The sequence below is a fragment of the Symphalangus syndactylus genome, chromosome 18 (genome assembly GCF_028878055.3).
Source record: "Symphalangus syndactylus isolate Jambi chromosome 18, NHGRI_mSymSyn1-v2.1_pri, whole genome shotgun sequence".
NCBI classification, from domain to species: Eukaryota; Metazoa; Chordata; class Mammalia; order Primates; family Hylobatidae; genus Symphalangus; species Symphalangus syndactylus.
In genome coordinates, this window is record NC_072440.2 from 36,516,990 (window position 1) to 36,531,618 (window position 14,629).

The following is a 14,629-nucleotide window of genomic DNA, read 5'->3' on the forward strand; positions in this document are numbered from 1 at the left end:
TTGTTATCTGTGTGACCTAGTGCAAAATACTGAGACTTTCAGCTTCAGTTTTTCCATCTGTGAAATGAGGATAATATTACCTATCATAGGACATGTCACTGTTAAATGATATCAAATGAAAGTCTTTAGCCTTGGGTCTGACACACGGTTATTACTAAATAAATGGCAGTTGTTATGCTGCTAGTGGTACCGCTGCTGCTGATGATGATGTGACAACTTGGAGATTAGTAATTACAAAGCCCTAATAAATGTAAATTTAAATATGGAGAGTATAAGTAGGGATATCACGGTAAGTAGGTCCTGTGTAATATAGGTGGTTACGATAGACGTGAGAGGTTACTTTAAATAGGAAAATAAAGAGCCAAAAACAGCCTTGGAGAGATAGAAGGACAATTTTACCTGCTTTGCTTTGGTTTAGATAAGAAAGTCTAATAAATTGTTTGGACATAAAAATACTAAAATAAAATAAAAACATGAAATTATTTTTAGTTGCCCTATTATAGAGCCAATTCCTTCAACCCCAGTGGTAGTTCTCCTGATGCTCATGGAAAGAGTCTTAGAAGCAGGCCCAGGGACATTGGCCTCTCTTGGCCTTAGCCTAGGAAAACCTCTGAATATGCAATGAGAAGAATGTCAGTGATATCTTCAGCCACTAGGATAATCAGCAGAGAAGACAAGACAAAAATAGATGGCCCCTAGCTTCCAGTCCAGTGGTTTCAGGAACAGGTAGCACTTTCAGTGAAAATCAGAATTACTTTATTTTATAATAATTTTCCTCTCTTTCCTCAAAAAATAGATGGCTTCTCCTCCAGTATGTTATCTGTAGCCATGTTGGCATTTTAAAATAGCTTAACCATATATCCCTAAAAGACAAGGTCATTCAGGAATACAATCAGGAAGTAAGAAAAAAAAGTGGGACTCCCTTTCTCCTTCCTTCCCATGATTACAGTTTGCTGAAACTAGAAATAACCTAAAGCCACTACGAACCAGGAACCAAGTCAGGGATAGAATATGGTTTCAAGGTTACAGCCTGGGTCAACCCAGAAATCCCATTGCTGGGATTATAAACAAGGGAATATAAATCATTCTCTTATGAAGACACATTCATGCATATGTTCATTCCAGCACAATTCACGATAGCAAGGACATGGAATCAACCTAAATGCCCATCAAAGATAAACTGGATAAGGAAAAGGTGGTACATATACACAATGGAATACTATGCATCCACGAAAAAGAATGAGATCATGTCCTTTGCAGGAACATGGATGAAGCTGGAGGCCATTATCCTTAGCAAACGAATGCAGAAACAGAAAAACAAATACTGCATGGCCTCACTTATAAGTAGGAGCTAAACGATGAGAACACATGGACACATAGAGAGGAACAAAACACACTGGGGCCTATTGGAGGGTGGAATGTGGGAGGAGGGAAAGGATCAGGAAAAATAACTAATGGGTACTAGGCTGATACCTGGGTGATGAAATAATCTGTACAACAATCCCTCATGATACACGTTTACCTATATAACAACCTGCAAATGTACCCCAGAACGTAAAAGTTAAAAAAAAAAAAAAGAAATGACAGGTGATCTGAAAAAAATGATTATAGCCTGTATTCTTTCAATTAGTTCTTGCTTCTTAACACTGCTGTGTTTCTGCATGCTGTTCCTGAATTCAGTTTCTCAATCTCCCCAGAGTGTCCTCCCCACTCCCAAGCACATAAGGTTACTTATCCCATTCCTCAGAGAAGACCTATTAATTTAATCATCCTCAGGAAATAAGAATTTATTGTGTTATCTCTCCCAGGAGTATCTACTAATCTCCCTGGGTAAAAGAATAATTGATCTTAGTGATGCAGGCTTTGTCCCATCTTTTATTCCACTTCATTTGAATTTGGAGGAATTTGTCCACATCTCCCTTCTCCTGTACCCCTCTCCACAACCACTCTAAGGATGGAATTTCAAGTAATTGCATCTAAGGAAGAGGGGAAGAAATATAAATTGAATTTGCCTCTCTTATCACCCTCCTTAAGCCACACCATGGGTACCATGACTTATTTTATCTCTTAATAGGACCAGCACTGGTTACATGAAAGCAAAAAAATCATCCATAATAACAGTAACAACTGTCCACATAAATTAGTTTCCACTTCCCTGATGCAAGTTGCTGGATGTGTGAATAGTGGGACAGCTTGCAATGGAAGGGAGGAAAGTTTATTTTATATCACACTCAAAATCTGTCTGATATTTGTGATGTGTTCTTTGTTATATACATTGTAAAAACTAATCTTCTGTATAGAATGCTTTGACTTAGTAATACGTTACTTTGCTACAGGAGTGAAGTAAATATTTATAAATAATTTGATTCTCATTGTCAGCAACAATATTAAGATGTTGCCTTTCATTGTAGCACAATATTGCTATTAAAGTTAAATTATTTCTAAAAATGATTGTGTAGTTGGCCAATTAACTATTGTGGTGAACTTGACCTTTCATTTATGCTGAAAATTAATAACTATTACACACTGTTTTGCCCCAAGGAATATCAATGTATGAAATTATTTGTGAAAATATAACTTCAGCTGACTGACCTCATTAAAATATAAATGCCAAAACATATAGCTGCCAAATTCTAGAGATTAGAGAAACAAAGTGAAGAAGTATAATTCTGACAAGTGAAAGTTCTTATAAACAGTGATAAGTGTGCAAATATTATAGCATTATTATAATGTTTCTCAGGAAAAGTGTATTACAAATTTTTTCCATACTTAGTCCCCCAAAATGGATTTTTAAGAAAGGTTAAGCAAAAGTCATATGCAATAAAACCTTTATGACAAGGATTATAATGACAAAAAAAACTGAAAAATAAATGAAAGCCCTGTACCATTTGTGGTTAAGAACATAATCTTAAAGTTAGAAATAAGTATTAAAACAGAATATACAGTGTGGCACTCAGATTCATGACATCTATAGGAAAAAAACTTATTACCTCAGGAGGAACAATTTTACTTAACACCAAACTCTAAGGGGAATTTATAAAAGTTTCATTAGACAAATAACATTAACTAGTTATTGAACAATGAATTAAGTAGCTGTTTTACCATACAGAAACCAAATTTATGTGATTAGGTTCTATACACATCTGTAAGAACAGTCACAAAAAATTCCAAGAGAATAATAAAATCATAGTTCTGTGAAGAGTTTTTTTTTAAGTTTTATTTTAGGTTCAGGGGTACATGTGCAGGTTTGTCATATAGGTCAACTCGTGTCACAGGGGTTCGTTGTGAAAATTATTTCATCACCCTGGTACTAAGCCTAGTACTCCAAAGTTACTTTTTCGGCTCCTCTCCTGCCTCCCACCCTCCACTTTCAAGTAGACCCCAGTGTTTGCATCTCCCTTTTTTGTGTTCATGAGTTCTCATCTGTTGGGAGTTTCTACCTGCCTCTAAAATGTTGCATTTCACCAATGCTATATTTGGGGGCCTAATTGATAACAGGAATAAAACCTCTCAAAGGAAAAGTCCACCTCTTGATGTTTGAAACAAATTGCTCTGTGGAAGCTTGGTAAGCAACAGAACTCTTTATGAGCAGGCATGTGCTATCGGCTGAATATTTATCCCCGAATTTCCACCAAATCCATTTATTGAAACATAATCTCCAATGTGATGCTAGTAAGTGGGACCTTTGGGGGTGACTAGGTCATGAGAGTGGAGTTCTCACAAACGAGATTAGGCCCTCATAAAAGAGGCCCACAGAAGCTTGTTTGCCCCTTTTACCATGTGAGGACATGGTGAGAAGGTGCCACCTATGAACCAGAGAGCAGTCCTCACCAGATACCACGTCTCCAGGTACCTTGATCTTAGACTTGCAGCCTGTAGAGCTATGAGAAATAAGTATCTATTGTTTAAAAGCCACCCAGTTTACTGTCGATTGTTATAGCAACCTGAGTGGGCGAAGACAGCATGGCATCACCAATCAATACAAATTGCTGATTTTTTTACATGGTTTTGGGGAAACTGGGGTTCAGGAATTGATGGACTTTCAGAAGAGGAAGTGATTTGGAGTTGGTTGATCTTTATCCATGGAAGTGTCTCTAAAAGTAGAAGTATCTCTTTAGATGCACAAGTGTCTCTAAAAGTCACTCACTATTGCTGATTGGCTGACCTTCAGAAATGTGGCACTGTCACCAACTGGGTGGTTTTCAGAAGCATGGCTATAAAAGCAAGTTATCAGGGATTGATTAGAACAGATTAAAGCCAAAAAAAGAACAGCAAATCTTTTCCTTTTCTGAGTTTAGAATATAGAAAGTTTTCATTCTCAGAGCAGAGAATCTAGAAATGATTTTACTCCTTCCCAAGTTACCTAAGCTAGAATGTTTAAGACGCTCATAAGTATTCAAATTAAGGTTTAGTCCTCACTGAGTCCTCGAATAACAAATTTTCATGCTTTGATTATAGGAGAGCAACATTGCCTTGGAAATCAGATGTATAAGTAATAAAGCTAGCATATTATAAAAAGTGAAAAATCTAAGTTAATTACTCTCCTATATACCATCAATCAATAATAGTAATTTGTTATTAAAAACATCATTTACATTAGCACCAAAAAAATGCTTAGGCATAAATCTTTTAAAAAATTATGTGCAAGATATACATGAGAAACTATATAAACTATAAAACTATAAAACTTTGATGAAGAAATCAAAAAAAGTCTATATAATTGTACACACATTGCATGTTCATGGATAAGAAGACTCAATATTGTTTAAGATGTCAGATATTCCCAACTTGCTCTATAAACACAATCCCAATAAAAATGCTATAAAGTCATTTTGTAGATATCAACAAACTGATTCTAAGGCTTTTGTGAAAGGCAAAAGACCCAGAGAGGCTAATACAATATTGAAAGAGAAGAACAAGGTCATAGGACTAACTACAAGACTTACTGTAAAGCCACAGTAATCAAGACAGTGTGGTATGGTAAAAGAATAGACAAACAGATCACGAACAAAATAGACAGCTTAGGAATAGACCCAAACAAATACAGTCAACTGATCTTTGACAAAGTAGCAAAGACAATCCAATGGACAAAGGACTGTCTTTTCAACAGATGCTGCTAGAACAATTGAACATCCTATTGCAAAACAAAATGAATCTAAACACAAAACTTACACCTTTCACAAAAACTCAAAATGGATCATAGACCTAAATGTAAAACACAAAACTATAAAACTTGTAGAAGATTAAATATGAGAAAATCTAGATGACCTGTGGTTTGACAATGAGTTTTTAAGATACAACACCAAAAATGTCATCTATGAAAAAAAAATGACTAGTTGAAGTTTATTTAAATTAATTTTTTTTTTTTTACTCTGTGAAAGACAGTGTTAAAAGATTTAAAAGACAGGTAGCAGGCTGGGAAAAGATATTCACAAAACACATATCTAATAAAGGACTTAATTCAGAATATAAAAAGAACTATTAAAACTCAACAATAAGAAAAACAAACAACCCAATTTTAAAAATGGGCAAAAGATCTGAACAGACATCTCTCCAAAGAAGACATATAGATGGCAAATAAGCATATGAAAAGATGCCCAACATCATATGCAAATTAAAATCACGATGAGTTATCACTACACACCTATTAGTATGGCCAAAATCTAGATCACAGACAACACTAAATTCTGATGAGGTTGTGGAACAATAGTAACTCTCATTCATTGTTAAATGGAATGCAAAATGGTATAGCCACTTTGGAAGAATGCCTGGCAGTTTCTACAAAGTTATATGTAGTTTCACCATACAATCTAGCAATTATGCCCCCTGGTGTTTAGCCAGTTGAGTTAAGAATATGACTACACAAAAATTTGCACTGGATATTTATAGCAGCTTTATTTTTAACTGCCAAAACTTGGAAGTAACTAAGATTTCCTTCAAAAGGTGAATGTATAAAGAAATTGTGTTATAGCAATACAGTAGAGTATTATTCGGCAATAAAAAGAAATGAATTATGACTCCATGAAAAAACATGGAGGAATCTTAAATGCATATTTCTAACTTAAAGATGTCAGTCTGAAAGGGTTCATACTGTATGAATCTAACTATATGATATGGAAAAGAAAAAATTATGGAGATAGTAGAAAAGGTTAGTGGTTGCCAGGGGCTTGGCAGAAGGACTGGAAGAATGGATAAGTGAAGCACAGGGGATTTTTTAGGGTAGCAAAACTATTCTGTATGCTACTGTAATGGTGGATATGCAACATTATGCACTTATCAAAATCCATGGCACTGTACAACACAGTGAACCCTAATGTAAACAATGGCCTTTGTTTAAAATCATATATCAATAATGATTCATCAGCTGTAACAAATATGCCACACTAATGCAAGATGTCAAACTGGGTGGGATGGAGAGAGTGTGAGGAAAATTTCTGTTCAATTTTTCTGCAAACCTAAAATTACTCTAAAAAAGAAAGCAAAATTATTTTAAAAACAAATGAAGAATGTAACTTGACTTCTTGCCCAAGTGGAAGCCATCCCATGCCTACAAGGAAACTCATGCCTACATGAGTCAAATAATGAGGCATAAGTCAAGACAAAACTTTCCTCAGGAAGCTGATTTAGATTTGCTCATAAGGTCAAAACTGAGTATATTTACATTTAAAAAATTTTTTTAAATCCAGTAGGACTCTGAGGATACATGGCTTGCCCTCAGTTCTCCTGCATTTTCAAGTGTCCTTCAGCACATCAACAAACCACTTCACCCTAAAGACCATTGACTTACTTTCCTAGATCTGGGTAGGAGTATGAGTTGAATGCAAAACACTTCTTGTATAACAATCATATATGAAGCAGCCTTGGGCACAAAGAGTGCTGTGATATCCTGTCAAAGAGGTGGAAGAAAGCAGAAACAAGTGTAAGACTGAGGCTAAGGATGAAATAACTGGAGAGAGAAGACACTAGTCCAAGTTATAAAGTCCCAAATAGTACAAGAAAACTGAGACTGAGCTAAATATTGATAAACAGGTGGTAGAATCATGTATCAGGCATTGTATGGGGACATAGGCATCTTAATGACAAAGGTGGTCAAGTCAGGTGGAGACCAGAAATCAAGCTCCATTCAAGGAGAGCCCTACTGGGAAAGGCAAAGGAGTTGGGGGCTCTAATCCTACAGACTAGAGTTCTAAGGACATGATCGAGTCCTATTAGCTAAGACCTAGAGTAGAAACTAGTTGCGTGGCTCTGGCAGCATGTCCATCACATGCAAGGGGTATGGAAACTATAGATCCAGGCTCATCACCTGCTAGGGCTCTGCTTCTCCACTGGATGTTTTCCAGACATTCCAGAACACACACTGGTGGGGGTAAAAATAAAGCCCATAATACCCTGTAATATTTTGTTCTCACTGGTTTCAAAGTTAACTGTAGTCCAGTAACAAACCTCTAGTAGGTCCTGCTAGCCTGAGCAGAGGTACTCATTTTCTGAAATATTTGATAGAGTAAATTCTGAAGTGTTGAATTCCTTGCCAAAGAGGCTATGACTTTGTGGGACTTCCCTGTGGGCAGCAGTTAAGCCCAAGAGCACTGGGAGAGTTGGTGCTGCAAAGGCTAGAGGGCCAGAAGAGAGGAGGGTAACACCTCTTTAATGTCATTCCTCCCAAAATACATTTGGAATTGTTTGCAGACATCCTAACTCTTTTTCCCCTGGAACCTAGGCAGATCATTTCTCTGTGTCCATTGTTCTTCTGAAGCCTAATTATTCCAACCTCATTTCCCAACTGTCAAACCCCATTCAGGGAGGAGAGCTCAAGGTAAAAGGTAAATGGGAACTGAAAGGAGAGTATGCACGTGTGTTTCTCATAAAACATGCATCTTTAGCTGAATATGGTGACATCTTATTACTACAACTCACTCTTGATAACTTGAAGACATCTCCTCCTGACCCAGATTATGTCCCTGGCTTACACAGTAAGATAAAGAAAGAAACAAAGCATAGTGTGTAACTACACTGAAAGGTGGAGAGCAGAGAGGGAGGAAGAAATGGAGAGGGAATTCAGCTGGTTTCCTAGGCATGGCCAGTTATTAGCATCCTCTGGTAGGAACACTCCCACAGTGCTTCTGACCCCATGCATCCTTACAGAGGAGATGACAATTCAAGTGAGCTTCATCAAATAAAAATGTATGGAATACCTATATTATGCTGAAAACTGCTAATACATTAAGGGCCAGAGAGGATACCAAGGGCCGGGCGCGGTGGCTCAGGCCTGTAATCCCAGCACTTTGGGAGGCCGAGGTGGGCAGATTGTGAGGTCAGGAGATCAAGACCATCCTGGCTAATACGGTGAAACCCCATCTCTACTAAACACACAAAACAGTAGCTGGTACTAAACATACAAAAAAGTAGCCAGGCATGGTGGCACGCACCTGTAGTCCCAGCTACTTGGGAGGCTGAGGCAGAGCTTGAACCCAGAAGGAGGAGGTTGCAGTAAACCGAGATTGCACCACTGCACTCCAACCTGGGTGACAGAGCAAGACTCTGTCTCAATAATAATAACAAATAAAAAATTTAAAAAGATGTAGAAGACAGAGTCCTTTTCCTCATAAGGCTTATGACTTAATTATAGAGACAAGATACACAACCATAAAATATGTACGAACTGTTACAGGACAGTGCATGATTAAGTGCCAAAAGATGGGCCTTGATGAGCAGTGTCAATTACATCTGTCAAGAGATATTTTAGGGAGCTGTGGCAAAGGAACAAAATTAAACAAGATCCTAATTATCTTTTCTCGTACCATAAGTGGTGTATTTTTGCCTCTATCCTGTGTGACAGTATGTGTAATTTTGTCGGGTGCCAGGAACTAGAAAATCTCCCCTGTTGACAGGTATAGTTTACCTGGAAAAGAGAATGTCAGATTCAAAGGGCATGAGCTCTAGCTGGCTCTCATCTTCATTATGAGTTCTCCCTCGGGCAAAAGGTATAAAAGAGCACATCACTTACATATCTGAACCATAATGAAATTGCATGTTTTGAAAGGTCAGAGTGACAGAATGTGTGACTGTATTAGTCAGGGTTCCCTAGAGGGACAAAACTAATAGGATATATAGTTCTGTCACTCGAGGGAACCCTGACTAATACTGGTTTCTGATATATATATATATATATATATATATATATATATATATATATATATATATATGCATTCTGACCTTTTCAAAACATGCAATTTCATTATGGTTCAGATATGTAAGTGATGTGCTCTTTTATAGCTTTTGCCCAAGGGAGAACTCATAATGAAGACGAAAGTCAGCTAGAGCTCATGCCCTTTGAATCACTGATATTCTCTTTTCCAGGTAAACTATATCTGTCAACAGAGGGGAGATTTTCTAGTTCCTGGCACCCAACAAAATTATACATACTGCCATACAGGATAGAGGCAAAAATACACCACTTACGGTACAAGAAAAGATAATTCGGATCTTGTTTAATTTTGTTCCTTTGCTACAGCTCCTGAAAATGTCTCTTGACAGATGTAATATATATAGAGAGGAGTTTAAGTATTAACTTACAGGATCACAAGGTCCCACAATAGGCTGTCTGCAAGCTTGGAGCAAGGAGAGCCAGTCCGAGTTTCAAAACTGAAGAACTTGGGAGTCCGATGTTTGAGGGCAGGAAGCCTCTAGCACAGGAGAAAGATGTAGGCTGGAAGGCTCGGCCAGTCTCACCTCTTCACGTTTTTCTGCCTGCTTTATATTCGCTGGAAGCTGATTAGATTGTGCCCACCAGATTAAGGGCCGGTCTGCCTTCCCCAGTCCACTGACTCAAATGTTAATCTCCTTTGGCAACATTCTCACAGACACACCCAGGATCAATACTTCACATCCTTCAGTCTAATCTAGTTGACACTCAGTATTAGCCATCACAGTGACTGTTATGTTAAACTCTTATTTTTAAAAAAATCAGCAACCTTAAAGTATTTGCAGAAAATCAAAATTAAATACTAGGTAGAATTACATTACTGAGACCTTGAAAAATGTTATAAAAAATGCTATTCTAACAAAACCGAGCCGCCACCCAGAAGTTTGCTAAGGTAAGATTTCTTGGTCTCAGGTTCTTCAATTTTCAAAGAATTTATTTTTGAGTTAAAAAGTCTGACTTAGCTCTTTGTTTTAGGTCAACAGCAGCAAAAAGCCAGATATAACGATCGAGGTGGAATTATAGGGATTACAGTCTTTAGCTTACAGCTACTCATTCATTTTGGCTTTACCAAAGTGTCTGCCTTTGACTTATAATCTATTTCTTTTGGTTGGCTGCTTGTTAACTCTAAGCTGTTTCCAAAGAAGCCGGAATTCCCCTGCAGGAATTCTCAAGAGGCAAAAAGTAACATTGGGAATGCCATTAACACACCCAGTTTGTGAAATATGAGCTTTCAAACCCAAGTCTTGAAGGTTGATCTCTTCAATGGTTTATCAAAACTGAATTATCAAAAAAATCAAGGACAATGATTATTTTGAAAGTTGCAGGTTTTAAGTCAATCCTTATCATATTGTTGTTATTATTGCTGTAGTCATAACTATTTGTAATATACTAAAGATTATTTATTTAAAAGTAAACTATACTAAAACCTAGGCCCCATCTTTACTAATGTTCCCAAATGTCTCACTCCTTTGCTCCCTCTAACCAGCACACACCCCCTAACAAACTTCTACCTGTAATTCAAGAGTGAGCTGGAAACCTCACCTCCTTTAGAAAGTCTCCCTAGTCCCACAGGCATATTAGGCATTATAACCTTTGGAGTCACCTGACATTTTGCATATGACTCCATTTTAACAATTATAATGTTGCATTATATTTGTGCATTTTCCGCTAGGCTTCCTTGAAGGAAATAACTGTTTCTTAATCACTTTTGCTTTCCAGTACCTAGTAAATAATCAACACAGAGCAGGTATTCAAAAAACATTGTTAAAGGAATGAATTAAAAAATGAAATTTAATTCTTAAATATCCTCTTCCACTTAGATACAATCGAGATATTTAACATGCTACCCAGTCCATGGCATTCTGGAGGCAAAAATGAATCAGAAAATCCTATAGCCACTGATTTAATCATTTATTCTTCTATTTATTCTTTTAACAAATATTTTAGTGCCCAATATCTGCCAGGCACAATTATAGGGGCTAAAGATACAGAAAACAGTCTTTGTTTTGCATTTGATTTTTAAGTTCCCATTTAAATTGTTTTATATGTTTAAATATTTGAGAAATGTCTCATTTACTGTCAAGCAGTACCTAAGCAGTAGTACCATGGTGGCAGCTGCAGAGTTGTCTTCCACACTTCCACAGATTCAGTTGATAGGAAAGCAATGAGTCCAGATGGATTTAGACAGTTATTACTTTCAGCAATAATAACATCTTGGCACCATTTTTCCCCAAGCTCCAGTTTCCACGGGGTGGTGTCATGAGGTCAGGTATTGCCTGCACACTTAGTGGGGATACATTATAGGAGAACCCTGAGACTGAGAGGCTGATCTTAGATAGGGGCTTTTAGAAAATGTGCCTATCCTCTCCACTGGAGAGATGCATTACTCCTTTTTCCCTGAAATACAAGCAAATCTTTCTGTGAAAAGGAAGGAAGTATCTCTATCTTTAATGTTAGGAATATAAGTAAATTTGCTCCAGAGGGAGTCACTTCTCTATCTTTCCAAGGCAATCTATTTATATGAGCCTTCCTAAAAAGATAGTCTTGGAACATTTGGCTAACAATGCCTAGACATGTAGAAATTTGAGAGATTTATGGAGAATGGCCTCCCAACAGTCCTTTATAGCATATTATAAATATCTATATTTTAAAATAAAATTGCTATGTACCTCTTTTAACTGTACAAATAGAATGTAAATAGGATCGCAATACTATTATTCGTTTAAAAAGTATATAAACAGAGATTTTATTTCTTCTACTTGAATTTATATTTCCATTCCACTTTCAACACATAATTTAATCCCTATAATTTTATACCTGAAAATATTTTATTAACGATTCTATAATGTTTATTTATAATTAAAATTTATTTTGTTATGTTACTATAAAATTCTAAGGGTTAAAATTTAATGCATTTAAAATTAAAATTATATTGGAAATGCATTTTTATGTGATAAATGAGCCTTTAAAATTTAGCTTATGTATTCTATCCATTGGTGAGTATCATCTACTACCAGAACAAAACAGTTTCAAGATCAGTTCTATTCTATTTTTTTGGTAGAAAAGTGCTGAAAAACTTTATGTACCTAAAAATTAAAGTAAATCAGAGGAATTTTATACTGCAAATTACACACTAATCTGTCATCCAAAACAGTTTTAATGATTTATCAGTTCACAATTATTCAAAAGAAAAGAATTGGAAACCAAATGACTTGCTAAAGGATTTGTTATAGCCATTTTTTAAAATTTATTAGAAGTACATCTATATAACAAAGAAAAGTTGTCCCTTGCCCATCTCCTGGAAGGAAACCTCTATGCCCTTGGAATATTTTGCCTGGTAAGGGTGTCTCTGTTTTCCTGGAGGCCTTGAGCCACTCCAGATAATGTGTACTCTCAGCCTTGGGCCATGCAAAACCAACTTGACCTCGGAAGGGGCTAAAGACTAAGGTCAGCCATGCAGACACTCAACTTTGCCTATGTGACTGAGCCACAACAAAATCCCTGGACACCAAAGCTCAGGTGAGCCTCCCAGGTTGGTAATAGTCTGTGCATGTTGTCAGTCATCATTGCTGAAAAATTAAATTTGTCCATATGACTTCACTGAAAAAGGTCAATCAGCAGGTGGTATTTGGTGTATCCTGGACTTTGCCTTATGTGCTTTCTGTTGCTTATTTTAATAAGTATCCTTTCACTCTAGTAAGTCATGACTTTAGTAAATCATGAGCATAACAGCTTTTTTGAGTCTGAGAGTCCTTCTAGCAAAAGACTGAATGGTCTCGGAGACCAGGTGAAGCTATTTTCCCTATGAATTTAAATAGCTTCTCATGAAACTATTATACACTAACTGAACTGTGATATCTGTTCCCTTTTAGCACTGATCAGATGCAGGTAAAATCTCTTCCTTTCTGAATGCTAGGTATTGCAACTAAGGTAGAAACCAAGACCTGAGCGTATGAAAGTGCTCACCAAGCTCTTTCTCATTCGTGAGAATGGTGAAAGTGGCAAGGGCATCCTGCATTGCCAAATGGTGTTTCCAAGAATTTTACAAATCTTATTTTCCTGTTTATGAGTTCTATAGGTATATAGAGTTTGTCATCTAAATGAAAGGAAATGCTGCTATCACTGTTTTTTTTTATGATGCTCTTCTTGTTCCACTCTCATGATACACTTCCACAGGTGTGACATGACAACAGACCATGAGTAAAAGTAACAAAGTCTTGGAAAAAAAAAAAAGTTTAACCCTTTCATTGCCTGTTAATACTACATACTATATCTGAATTCAGGTTATCTCAATATAGGTCAAAATATCAATTTCTAATCCAACATTTTTCTTCAAATATGTAACAAAAATAAATCTAAAATAAGAAAAGATATGAAACACTACCACAAGTCTATGATGATTTGATTATAAAAAGCATCATAGCACTCCCAGTTCTGCCAAGATGAAGTAAGTTCATTCCTCCCAGGTCTGTCCTCTTACAACAAAAAACCCTGGGCATAGCAAAACAAATAAACATAGAAAGATGCTGAAAACCAAAAAGAAAAAATCAGACTGCCTAGAGATGTCAGGATCTTAGGAACAACAGAGCAGTCAGCTCCCCAAGACTTTTTACTGCCTCCTGTATATTTCAGATAGGGCATCGCAGGACCCTCCAACTCAGAACCACCAATAGGCACAAATTTTTAAAAAGCTCCAAAGCCCTGTTTATACTACACTGTTTTCTACGAACTATTGTTTATTCCAAAGGCAACATATGTGTATATTTACGTTTGAAGAATTGCTGACAGTCAGAAGACAACAGCAAGTACATAGAGTCAGCTCTTTACCTCCCACTGGAGAAATAATTATAAAGTATGTTTCTGTCTAGACTAGTTGTTCCCAAACTTTAGCTTTAGTCATGATCACCCAGAGGGCTTGTTGAAATACATTGCTGGAATATACACTCAAAGTTTCTAATTCAGTAGATCTGGGATGGGACCTAAGAATTTATATTTCTAAAAAATTAATACCAGCATAATCCAAAGATCAAGTATCTAAACCAAGCAATGCTCAACCTAACTGTAGTGTGGAGGCTGTCCCATAGATTGTGTAATTTAAACCAAAAATTCCAAATAACAATGGACTGATAATAGAGAATTACATTCGACGTGTACCATGCAAAGAACAAAGACATTATCCTGTGGGTAGATAATGTCTTATCTACCTCTTACTTGGAAGGAAGAGACTATCTCCACTTCTATCATAGTGAGAAGAGATAGATGCAGAAGCAGAAAATTAGCATGTGGAAGGCAAGCCTTAGAGCATGAAGTCAGATGAGTCAGAAGAACATTTCTTCTCCTTGGGTTCCATGGCTGTTGAAGGTTGAATACTAGAAGTATAGAGATGAAACCCTTCCAAGACTAAAGTCATGGAAGTTAGTCTTTCTT